Source organism: Melanerpes formicivorus, unplaced genomic scaffold (assembly GCF_026170545.1).
Source record: "Melanerpes formicivorus ecotype bairdi unplaced genomic scaffold, bMelFor1.0.p_v2 SCAF_6, whole genome shotgun sequence".
NCBI lineage: Eukaryota > Metazoa > Chordata > Aves > Piciformes > Picidae > Melanerpes > Melanerpes formicivorus.
The window spans coordinates 34,601,729-34,613,726 of NW_027142358.1; the positions used below are offsets into that span (position 1 = coordinate 34,601,729).

At 51.4% G+C, this 11,998-nt stretch overlaps 1 long non-coding RNA gene across 1 annotated transcript; it reads left to right on the forward strand.

Moving 5' to 3' along the window:
* Window positions 1-8,256: 8,256 nt before the first annotated feature.
* LOC137441636 (uncharacterized) lies at window positions 8,257-11,403 on the forward strand. The gene is made up of 3 exons (XR_010987458.1): window positions 8,257-8,428; window positions 11,049-11,168; window positions 11,278-11,403. It is a non-coding gene; the product is annotated as an uncharacterized lncRNA (long non-coding RNA).
* The last annotated feature ends 595 nt before the right edge of the window (window positions 11,404-11,998 follow it).

Below are 11,998 nucleotides of genomic sequence, written 5' to 3' on the forward strand. Positions count from 1 at the left end.
GCCCAGAAAGCCAACCAGAGCCTGGGCTGCAGCAGGAGAAGTGTGGCCAGCAGGGCAAGGGAGGTGATTCTCCCCCTCTGCTCAGCTCTGGGGAGACCCCACCTGGAGTACTGCCTCCAGGTCTGGAGCCCCTATGCCAAGAGGGATCTGGAGGTGCTGGAAGGTGTCCAGAGACCTCATTGTGGCCTTCCAGTATCTGAAGGGGGCTACAGGAAGGCTGGGGAGGGACTGCTCAGGATCTCAGGCAGTGATAGGACTAGGGGGAATGGAATGGGGCTGGAGGTGGGGAGATTGAGGCTGGAGGTGAGGAGGAAGTTCTTCCCCATGAGAGTGGTGAAGCCCTGGAATGGGTTGTCCAGGGAGGTGGTTGGGGCCCCGTCCCTGGAGGTGTTTAAGCCCAGGCTGGATGAGGCTGTGGCCAGGCTGATCTAGTGTGGGGTGTCCCTGCCCATGGCAGGGGGGCTGGAACTGGCTGATCCTTGTGGTCCCTTCCAGCCCTGACTGGTACTGTGGTACTCCTATGATTAAAGCAGCAGGTAGCTGCCCTACAGGAACAAGCCTCCCTGCCTTCGGGTGCTGCACCATTGTCTCACTTTGTGTCTCTGGCCACACCGTGTCGGCCCTGGGACAGGAGGCAGGATCTTTTAATTAGTCATAAATCATTATGTAAATGTAGCTAGCAGTGCTGGTTTAAATTAATCATCCATTAGCACTCTGGGAAACACAGAGATAGAGGGAGAGAGGTGGTGATCAGCTGAGACTGCTGCTGAAGGCTGAGCTGAAACCCTGTCTGGTTTCACAAGCAGCTTTGATGGACCGTGCCTGATGAATACCAATTCACCCTGATGAATAGATCTGCCTGGGGGAGGAGACACTTCCCAGAAAGGACAATTAATATTTGTAGCAATTCAAGGACCATCAAGACACCACAAAGCAGTTTCTGGAGGAGGATGAACGGCTCTTAGTCACGCTTGTGAACAGGAAGAGTAATGCAAAAGAGACACTGGAGTGAGGTTAGTGAAAAGGTGCTGGGGTCCTTTGTTCTGGAGGGGGTCCAGAGAAGGGCAACAAAGCTGGGGGGGGTCTGGAAAACAGGGCTGGGGAGGAGCAGCTGAGGGAGCTGGGGGTGCTCAGCCTGGAGAAGTGGAGCCTGAGGGGAGACCTCATTGCTCTCTACAGCCCCCTGAAAGGAGGCAGGAGGCAGGTGGGGGTTCATAGTATCATAGTCTCATTCAGGGTTGGAAGGGACCACAAGGATCATCCAGTTCCAACCCCCCTGCCATGGGCAGGGACACCCCACACTAGATCAGGCTGCCCAGAGCCTCATCCAGGTTGGTCTCTTTTCCTAAGGGACAAATGCTAGAATGAGAAGAAATGGCCTCAAGTTGCACCAGGGGAGGTTTGGGTTGAATATCAGAAGAAACTTCTCCACTGAAAGGGTTCTCAGGCACTGGCACAGGTTCCTCAGGGAGGTGGTGGAATCCCCATCCCTGGAGGTGTTTAAAGGAGGCAAAGATGCAGTGCTGAGGGCCATGGTTTAGCAGCAGCCTTGGTAAAGTTAGACAGCAGTTGGGCTTGATGATTTTAAAGGTCTTTTCCAACTGAGATGTTTCCATGAGTCTGTCCTATCACTACAAACCCAAAGGTGCCTGCTGGCTCTGCACTGTCCCTTCCACCACAGATCACTGGCACAGAACTTGCAGGGTCACTTTCCCACCCAGGACAACCCAGGAAAACCTCCACTCCCAGTGTCTTGTAAGATGGTGTGAAATGAGTTCAGAAGTCTGATTTTGGGTTCTTTAACCAGCCCCTGGGCTTAGGCTGGCCCTTGAGGTGCAGAATGGAATAGAATTAACCAGGTTGGAGAAGACCTTTGAGATCATTGAGTCCAACCTATCACCCAGCACCATCTGATCAACTAAACCATGGCACCAAGTGCCTCATCCAGGCTCTTCTTGAACACCTCCAGGGATGGTGACTCCACCACCTCCCTGGGCAGCACATCCCAATGGCCAATCTCTCTCTATGAAGAACTTCTTCCTCACATCCAGCCTAAACCTCCCCTGGCACAGCTTGAGACTGTGTCCTCTTGTTCTGGTGCTGGTTGCTAGAGAGAAGAAACCAACTCCCACCTGGCTATAATCACCTTTCAGGTAGTTGTAGAGAGCAATGAGGTCTCCCCTGAGCCTCCTCTTCTCCAGGCTAAGCAACCCCAGCTCCCTCAGCCTCTCCTCCCGGGGCTGTGCTCCAGACCCCTGCCCAGCTCACCTCCCACAGAGCCTCAAACCTTTCCTCCTTGGGGTGCTGCCCCTGCCTTGGCAGATGCCCGAGGAGCTCTGGGGGAAGAGCTGTGGCAAGAGGGGCTGGAGAGTACTGAGGAGGCCACAGGCACATCACAGAACCAGCTGAGGACCTTCTCTGACCTTTTGCCCTCTACTTGGTTACTTCAAAGTGAATTTTCTTGTGTTGGGGTTTAGTTTTTGGTTATTATTTAGCTTTTTCTCCTGCTACCCCCATGAGACATTCTTTCCTATGAGTCATGCACACCATAAAGAAATTACTGTTTGGCTCAAAGCTCTGCTCCCATGCCTGGAATCAACATTTCTTCAGTGAGAGATAGGAAATGAGCTGAATTCGTGGGTGATTCACTCTTTACTATTTTGACCTGGGATGTGTTTCTGCCACTAAGCTTTAACAGACAAGAAACTCACACAATGAACTCCCCAGCCCACAAAAGCCAGCCCTACCTATGGCTCAAGACACTGAAGGTGCTCTGGAATGGCTTCTTTACATCCCAAGCAGGAACCTTTTGATGAGGAGCTGATACTTTATCAGGATTGTCAGTGTCATTCATTTTATCCCTTGGGTGGTGTCTCAGTTAATTAAAATCCCCCTCAGAAGTATATTTGCTCAGAAACACAGTGGTCATCTCTGTGTGCATGATGCAACGTAAGGAAGCTCGTTTGAAACACCAAAATGGGCTGGCTATAGAGAGAGATTGGATATAGATAGAGACTACATATGGATAGGGATTAGATATATAGATTAGATAGAGATTGGATTTAGATAGACATAGATCATATAGGTACAGATATAGGTAAATGGAGCAGTCCTGAGCACCAAAGCCTATCTAAGCTCAGAGTCCCAAATTTGAACCAAAACAGAGTTCCAGCTGACAAAAGAAGCAAAAGCTGGCAACCAAAACCTGCTGCAAACCCCAGAGGCAGAGACCCAGAAGCCACTTCCACTGAGGCCAGCTGGCAGGGCCCCAGCAGCAAGGCTAGGAATTGGAGTCCCAAGTGGAGGCCTTCCCATGAGCAGGATAATTTTAAAGGGCATTTCACTATCAGTTCCAGGGGGATTCTAACCAGTTCCAGTTGCTTTTCCAGCGTTACTTGCCTGAGGTCCAGCCCAATGGGCAGACCCAAAGGCAGCCCAGCACAAACCACTAAAATCCTGGAATCCAAGAAGGTGAAACCTAAGCACTGCTGCCTGTAGTAGGAATATTTGCAAGGTACCTGCAAAGGCTGACCCTGGGATCAAAGGTGATTGCAGATTGTCCAGGGCAAGGACTTCTTGGACCACACCACTGCTGAAGGTTGGCTAAACACCGAGTTCTTTCCCTGCCAGGTGGTGCACTGAAATCTCTGTCCCTACAGGTCTGCCTCTCTGTGTCAAACCATTAGTGACTGTAAGGGGTTGAGCCTCCTCCATCTGTCTCAGAATCACAGCATGGTGGTGGTTGGAACAGACCTCTGGAGATCATCTAATCCAAACCCCCTGCTAGCACAGGTTTGCCTGGAACGAGTTGCACAGGGACCTGTCCAGCTGGGTTTCAAATCTCTCCAGAGAAGGAACCCCCACAGCCTCTCTGGGCAGCCTGCTCCAGTGCTCAGGAAGCTTTTCTTTAAGTTCCAGTGAAAACTCCTGTGCTCTAGTTTGTGCCCACTACCTCTTGTTCCATCACCTGCCACCACTGAAAAGGACCTAGCCTAGGAAAAGAACCTAACCTCCACCCCACCTCTTGACCCCCACCCTTTAGATATTCATATGCATTTATAAGACCCCCTCTCAGTCTGTTCTGTCCCAGGCAGTAGAGCCAAGGTCTCTCATCCTTTCCTCCATCACAAACAGCACTGATGTGCTTCTCTGAGCATGTAGAGGTCTTGCCCCAGGTGTGAGTAGGGGTCACAGCTCAGCTCAGGACCCCACTGTGGATCCACAGAGCAACAGCGGCGGTGGAACGGCCACGGAGCAGCTCCTTGCCGAGAGGAGCGCAAATGAACCCAGACCCAGCTCTGAAAGCCTTGCTTGAACCCTCTGCAAGTCACTTTCTAAACTTAGATTTAGACATTTAGGTCATTATGCAGCAGATGCTGCCACCAAATTTGTTTGGATGTAAGTTACTGAGGCACTTCTGCCAGTAGAAACAAATTAGCCACTGCTGGCTGCCCCATCAGGCCCTACTGATTTATTCATCCGGGGCTGGGGCGGCTGCAGGCAGGGCTGCGGTGTGCATCTCCCTTCTGGGCAGATGGCTGTGACAAAGGCAAGGCTTTGAGGGCTTACTGCAGCAAATGCAACACGTCTGGGATCGAGAAGGCTCTTTCACAGTGCCTATCGCCTCAGGTGGGAGGGGAGGAGGAGGAAGAGGAGGTGAGGAAATGAATTCCCCAGGAGAGGACACTGTGTGTATATAAAAACAAACCCCAACCCCCAACCCCCAAAATCTCGTTCAGGATGCTTTCTCCTGGCTGCAGTGGCCATTCCTCGTTTTGTTCTCCCAAGGATTTGCAGATGGGTCCTGACAAGCCCTTCTGACTGGCTCCTGCAACCTCAGAGAGCTAAGATGGTGTGGCAGGGAGGCTGCCCTTGCTCTGCTTGCATGCAGACAGAGGAAAGCAGAAGCCACCCCTGACCTCTTCTCCTGTAAAAGCCACCCAATATCTGCACACTGTGGCCAGCTTGCCAGCTTTGTCCCAAGCTCCATGATCTCCAGGTGAGAAGGAGAATGAGTTTCAGAGCCCCACAGGCTGGAAGCAGCTGGCTCAGCCTGTACCAGCCCGGAGTATCTCCACGTGCATAAAGCCAGAGGGGAGCGAGCAGAGCCCCCAGACTAAAGCTGACAACCACCACCACCATTTGAAGTCATCTCACCCTCTCTGCAGCCTGATTAATGACCCTGAGCAGTGGTGTGGGCAAGCAGCACACAAACAGCACCTAACATTTTCCAGTTTCTGCTTGGCTGCCACTCCTTTAAACAATTACTTCAGAAGGGGTTTGAGTCCAGCTGGGCATATGCTGTGCTGCCTGTGGCAAGGGGACCGAGGCCTGCTGCCCATCATGGGACACCTCTCTCAATTACCAGGCGTGGTGAGGGTGTTCTAGCGGCAGAAAGGTCCTGAGGCTTCCCTCCCACTCTTCATCAGAAGAGGTGAGTGGATCACAGAATGATAGAAGGCACTGGGTTGGAACAGACCTCTAGAGGTCTGCTAGTCCAACCCTCCTGCAGTCAGCAGGAGCATTCCCAAGTAGATCAGGGTGCTCAGAGCTCCATCAAGCATGACCTCAAGTGTCTCCAGGGATGGGGCCTCCACCACCTCCCTGGGCAACCTGTTCCAGTGTTCCACCACTTGGAAAGTGAAGAATTTCTTCCTGATGTCCAACCTGAGCCTACCCTTCTCTAGTTTCAAACTGTTTGTAACTAGCCATTCCTCAGCTTTCTTCTACATCCCTTCAGGCATTGAGATGCAGAGCTCTAAGGTCTCTCTGGAGCCTTCCCCTCTCCAGACTGAGCCACCCCAACTCACAGCACTTCTTTGTAGGAGAGCTACTCCAGCCCTCTGATCGTTTTTGTGGCACTTCTCTGGACCCTCTCCATCATGTCCATGTCCTCCTTCTGCTGAGGGTCCCAGAGCTGGTCACAGGACTCCAGGGGGTCTCTGCTCCCCTTCCAAAGAGGCTGTCCTCAGCTCAATCTGCCCAAGCTCTTAGGGCTCTCTCACTGATTAGAAGAGAGCCATTTTTAGTCTCTTTCATCTTGAGTGAGTGACTTCAGGAGGGCGCAGCTGATGTTACAAATCACAACACTACTCAACCCCAGCCCCGGTCTGCAGAGACCGAAGCTCTTGCAAGCTCCTGCACAGGAAATGAAATCTCAATGGCATTTCTGTCTCGTTTCTGCAGGAGCCCAGCCCGTTCCTCTTCCTTTTCAGCACACAACAATGTGCAGGACAGAATATATATGTCTGGATTCCTGCTGCAAACTGTGGGGCTGTTCATTTTTAATGCAGTAAAACCGACAGGCTTCTCACAGAGCTTTCTTTGCGAGGCCAGCAGCTGGCGAGAAGGAAATGCCCTGCAAGAACAGGATGCACGTTTTGGGGCAGAATGCTCCTGGACTGGCAAAGCCAGATCCAGCAAAGCAATTCAATGATGGGATTAAAACTCCCTATACAATCCTGAGCCTCTGCCACAAGCACTGTAACAACTGAAGAACCATTTTTGTCACCACATCCCTGCTGCAGAGAGAAAAAGTGTTCAAAGGTGAGCTGTCTGCATGGCTGTCTTCTCCTCCTCATTGCCCACTGCATCCTGCAATGAGCTGCTCAGACCTCATTTCTTTAAAACCATGCCACTCCAGGTCACCAGCAGGCTTCTGAGGGTTCTCATCTCAGTCTTGCCCAGTGAACGCTGCAGGGGTTTGTTCATGATGTATTTTTATCCCAGTTTGATGGGTGAAGGTGAGACACCTCTGAATTCTCCTCAGGCCCCCCCTTGGGGGCTGGGCTGGATGACCTTCAGAGGTCCCTTCCAACCCAGACCCTTCTATGATTCAAGGGCAGGGACACAGAGGCAGGAGTGTGCACTTTCCCTGAGCTTCTTCCCTTTCTCTTCTTCTTTTGATTTGTTTGACATGCGACTTCAGCTGCCCCCAGATACTCTGAGCTCCTGCCAGCTCTGGGGCTCTGAATCAGAGCCACTCAGAAAGTAGACCACTACTAACTGGTGACTGGCCAGCCTGATCTAGTGTGGGGTGTCCCTGCCCATGGCAGGGGGTTGGAACTGGATGATCCTTGTGGTCCCTTCCAACCCTGACTGATACTATGACACTATGATACTATGACTGTGTGGGGAACTCCCTGAGGCAGCAGATGTTAGAGGCAACTCAGCCTCTTTTCCTAGACAAGCCTGATCCATGCCTGGGCAAGGTCCATCTCCTGCAGGGCAACAGGCAGGTGTCATATAGGCAAAGTAAAAAGCAGTATCGATGGAATTGTGCTGAACAAGTGCTCTGTTGGGACACTCTGAACTCATTTGGGATATCATCAACTCATTTGCCCTATGAGAGGACGCTGAGGGAGCTGGGGTTGTTTAGCCTGGGGAAGAGGAGGCTCAGGGGAGACCTTCTTGCTCTCTACAGCTACCTGAGGGGAGGTTGTAGCCAGGTGGGGGTTGGTCTCTTCTCCCAGGCACCCAGCACCAGAACAAGAGGACACAGTCTCAAGCTGTGCCAGGGGAGGTTTAGGCTGGATGTGAGGAAGAAGTTCTTCAGGGAGAGAGAGATTGGCCATTGGAATGTGCTGCCCAGGGAGGTGGTGGAGTCACCATCACTGGAGGTGTTGAGGAAGAGCCTGGATGAGGCACTTGGTGCCATGGTTTAGTTGATCAGCTGGTGCTGGGTGGTAGGTTGGACTGGATGATCTCAAAGTTCTTTTCCAACCTGGTTAATTCTGCATTCTGCATGTTTTAATGTGCCTTTGTGCATGACTTCCCTTACGCCTGGTTGAGATAACCACACGAGGGGAGGTGATGCTGTCCAGAAGGACTGGCTTGGTTTCAGTACCTGTGCCATCACCCTCTGTCAGAGGCAAGAGTGCACTTTCTGGGTTGAAAAGAGTAAACATGAGAAGCACTCACCAAAAGCAGAGCTGTCAGGTAGAATTTCATGCTGGGGAGACAGGATAGGTTTGTGTCTGGACATGAAAGCTGGTGTGAAATGTAGCAGTATGGTTTGGAGGGGCTGGTTCAGAACAAAACAGAAAGAGGATCTGAGGCTTTTCCAGAGGCACTCTTGCAGTATGTTAAAAAGTCAGAGTGAAAAAGCCACTTGCTGGACACTTGTCTAGGATCCCCCCACAGCTCAGTGGGTGAGCCAGCCCATACAATGTCAGTCATTTGTCCCTTGGAGTTCATTCCTGCTCAAGAGACTGACTTTAGGAGCAGGTCAGTGTGTTTCTTGTTTTTCCCAGCTGAGGTTCTGCAGCAGGGCTGCCACCTCTCAGGTGTGGCACACTGTGTGTGAGGCAGCAACCCCCAGCCAAGAAGCCAGAGACACACTGCACCTCCAAGTGGCACGGTGCTGTGAAGCCTGAATGCTTATTTACCCCGGGGAGAGGCAATCCAGACAACGTGTTCGCTTCCAGAGGTAAGATGAGCTTGCTCTTTAACTCCTGTGTTACCAAGGGCTGCTGAACTCCCAGGCCATAGCACGGCTGAGACAAATGACCATTTCCTCTTCAGAACATGGAAGTGCTCTACAATTGGCTCTTTTTAATTGTGTTTCTTTTCTTTTTGTGGGAAAAAGGAGTTCTGAGCTCCTCTACCACTTTCTGAGCTACAATGGGGCCAACTGTGACCTTGCACAAGGTGGGGGAGGAGACATGATGGACTTCACAGCTTGGTTCTGGTTTGTGAGGAGCCCTTTGTAAAACACCACCTCCGTTTCCAGGCCCCAGGAGTGCACAGCTCCACAGAGGAGCGAAAGAGCAATCTTCCTCTTTTATCTGCTTCAGGAGCTTCAGCAGTGGCAGTGTTCAGCTGACCCACAAGTGAACATACACACAGGTATCTCTGTGTGTGTGTGTGCTCTCTTCAGAGCATTTGCAGCTCCTCAAAACACATCAGCAGATGGGAATTCCTGGTTGCAAACACAGGGGAAGTTGCCTCAGAAATGGAGACTGTTTTCTCCTCTGGCCTTCTGCGGATGTTGGTTTGCTCCACTCACAACTATTTGGGGAAAGAGCAGGGAAAACACATTTCCTTTCTTTTGCTGAGGGCCCTCCAAGCCCTGTGGATTGATAGCCTCAGCACTGCTGAGACCTCTATCACCTTCTGCCAGCTGAGAGAATTTTGTCTTGAGTCCTGTGCTTCCTACTGACAATTGCTCAGCCCAAGTTTGGGGAGGGATTACTCAGAGCTTTTCTCTGAAGCCCTTGACACCACCTGCACTCCACTCTGAAAGCCTGAGTCAGCTTTCACAGATCCCCACCAGGTCTGGCTGTCACCAGAGGAAAAATAGAACTCTTACAGTAAAACTATTTCTTGCCTTCCCCCTCCCCTTCCTAGCTGTAATTGTTTCAATTATTTACCACTTTGTTTCCTACCAGTAAGCAGCTGCAGCTCCGTGCCCTGGCTGTAATTGTGTTCTGGTTAATGCCAGAGACAGGACAGGGAGCCACCACAAAGAGTGGAAACGATCCTAAATCACCTTCACTCACGGCTTGTGTCTGGCACAGCCTCATTCATCTAACAGAGCTCCTCTGGTTCTGTGCAGCAGGCAGGAGCCTGCGTTCTCACACCACCACGAAAATCAAACTGAATCAGCTGTGGACTTTGGAAAGAGTGTTAATCATTGCAGAAAGCTAAGCTGCCAGCATTACATGTCCTGCAGCTTTCTTCTCCTTTATCCTGTGCACCTCAGGCTGCTGCAGCTCTTCAGTGTGAATAGCAGAGCCTCACATGGACCTTTCAGGCCAAGGAGAAAATAGGCAATGTGCTCATGAAGTGGTTTGGGTTGGAAGTCTCCTTAAAGATCATCCAGTTCCAGCCTTGCTGCCACGGGCAGGGACACCTTCCACTAAACCAGGTTGCTCAAAGCCCCATGAGGAGAGGCTGAGGGAGCTGGGGCTGCTTAGCCTGGAGAGGAGGAGGCTCAGGGGTGACCTTCTTGCTCTCTACAACTACCTGAAGGGAGGTTGTAGACAGGCAGAGGTTGGTCTCTTCTCCCAGGCAGCCAGCACCAGAACAAGAGGACACAGTCTCAGGCTGCACCAGGGGAGGTTTAGGCTGGAGGTGAGGAAGAAGTTCTACACAGAGAGAGTGATTGCCCATTGGAATGGGCTGCCTGGGGAGGTGGTGGAGTCACCATCACTGGAGGTGTTCAGGGGGAGACTTGATAGGGTGCTTGGTGCCGTGGGTTAGTTGGTTGGGTGGTGTTGGATTGGTTGATGAGTTGGACACGATGATCTTGAAGGTCTCTTCCAACCTGGTCCGGTCTGGTCTGGTCTATTCTATTCTATTCTATTCTATTCTATTCTATTCTATTCTATCCAGCCTGGCCTTGAACACTTCCAGGGAGGGGGCCGTATAACCAGGGTGATTTATGCCATGTAAGTCTAAATTGACAGTTTCTTTCTGTCCACAAACAAGAGGGGGAAAAATGAACACAAACCAAAAACCAAACCCAAGCCCCCAAGAGAAACAGAAGGATCTGGCAAGGAGGAGGTGAGCTTGGGAGGTCCCTTCCAAGCCAGAGCAGGCGATGAGTCTGTGACCGGCGCCGCAGTGCACGTGCCTGCTCCAGGTGCTGCTCCTGCCAGCACCACAGAAAAAGGCAGATGCAGCCTGCACCACTGCACTTGTAAGCACACAAAGCTTCTCATTTCACTTTGCATTCAGATGCTGGGTTGTAATCAGATGGATGTTGGGCTGGGGAGCCAAGCAGCTACAGAAGCTCCCTGTGCAGTAGGGCTAAAGCTGGGCAGGAGCTGTGGCAGGGAGTCCTGGTGGGTCTCATGGTGGGGAGGGGGTGCAATGCAGGAATGTAGCCTGGAATTGCCTCTCCTAGCCAATCTGTCAATGCATTCATCACTCCTTTCAATGATTTTTCTCGCAGCGGACCAGAGGCAGTCTCAGCTCTGGCAGGAAGTTCAAGCAGTACTTTACTAACACAGTTATTTTGTACTTGCACAAGTTGTTGTGGTTTTGGGGTTTCATTCACTGCCTTAAAAATGGTTTCTTCTCTTCCATTCCTCTTCCTCCTCCAGTGTCACTGGACTGAGGTGAGCAGCAGGCACTCTTTGGTCATCGGTGCAGTGATAACCTGGTACCCTGGTAGGTATCTCCCTACCCTGGACTGACTCCCACCACAAAACCCTGATGCTCAGGTAGGTATGAGAAGCAGCACTGTGTTGTGGGCTCTGACTTCCCCAAACCTCTACATGCAGAAGCAGCATTTGCTCTCCATTTTAGAGAGCTTCTGTTACTCTCCTACAGAACCATGGAATTGTTTCATTGGAAAAGGCCTCGAAGACCATCCAGTTCCACTGTTGTTTTCCCTCCAGAGTGCATACACCTTGAGCTGACAGCAGTACAAATAATTTCTGGCCTTAAAATGAAAGGGCTTAGAAGGGCAGAGGCAGATGGAACAAATAAAGTTTCAAAAACTTTCCAAGCCATTTGTCAGAGCATTTTTGTTCCTGTAGCAGGAGGCTGGCAGCAGCGACCTGTGCTGGGAAATTCTCAGTGCCCCAGCGTGGCCTTGCTACTTGTAGGCTAGTTTTTGTTTTGAGTATAACTTTTGACTCATGGAAAAATAATCTAAGTGTTTTGGGCCAGTCTCTGACTTGATCTTCCTTGAACTAATGACTGTCTGTTTCAAAACAAGTGTGGAGAAGCTTTTATGATAGTGTTTTTATCCCCTTGCTCTCTTCCTCGCCTGCTCTCTGCGCAGTCACTGCAAGTCAGTTCCCAGCAGCTCTTCCCTAGGTGGGGTGGTTGGGCTCTTCCAGGGAGCAAAACTCAGTGACCTGCTCTCCTGCTGCCACCCCAGCACTGCTGTCTCCAAACACCAAGTGACATTTCAGCTCACAAATTCATGCTGAGATGTGAAGCTCCATCAGCCAGTTTGAACCGGAGGGCGACCACGGCTGCTGGAGGCGAGCGGCAGACATCCCTCTGCGAAGGGAGGGAGGCACACACCCCCCAAGCAAAATCC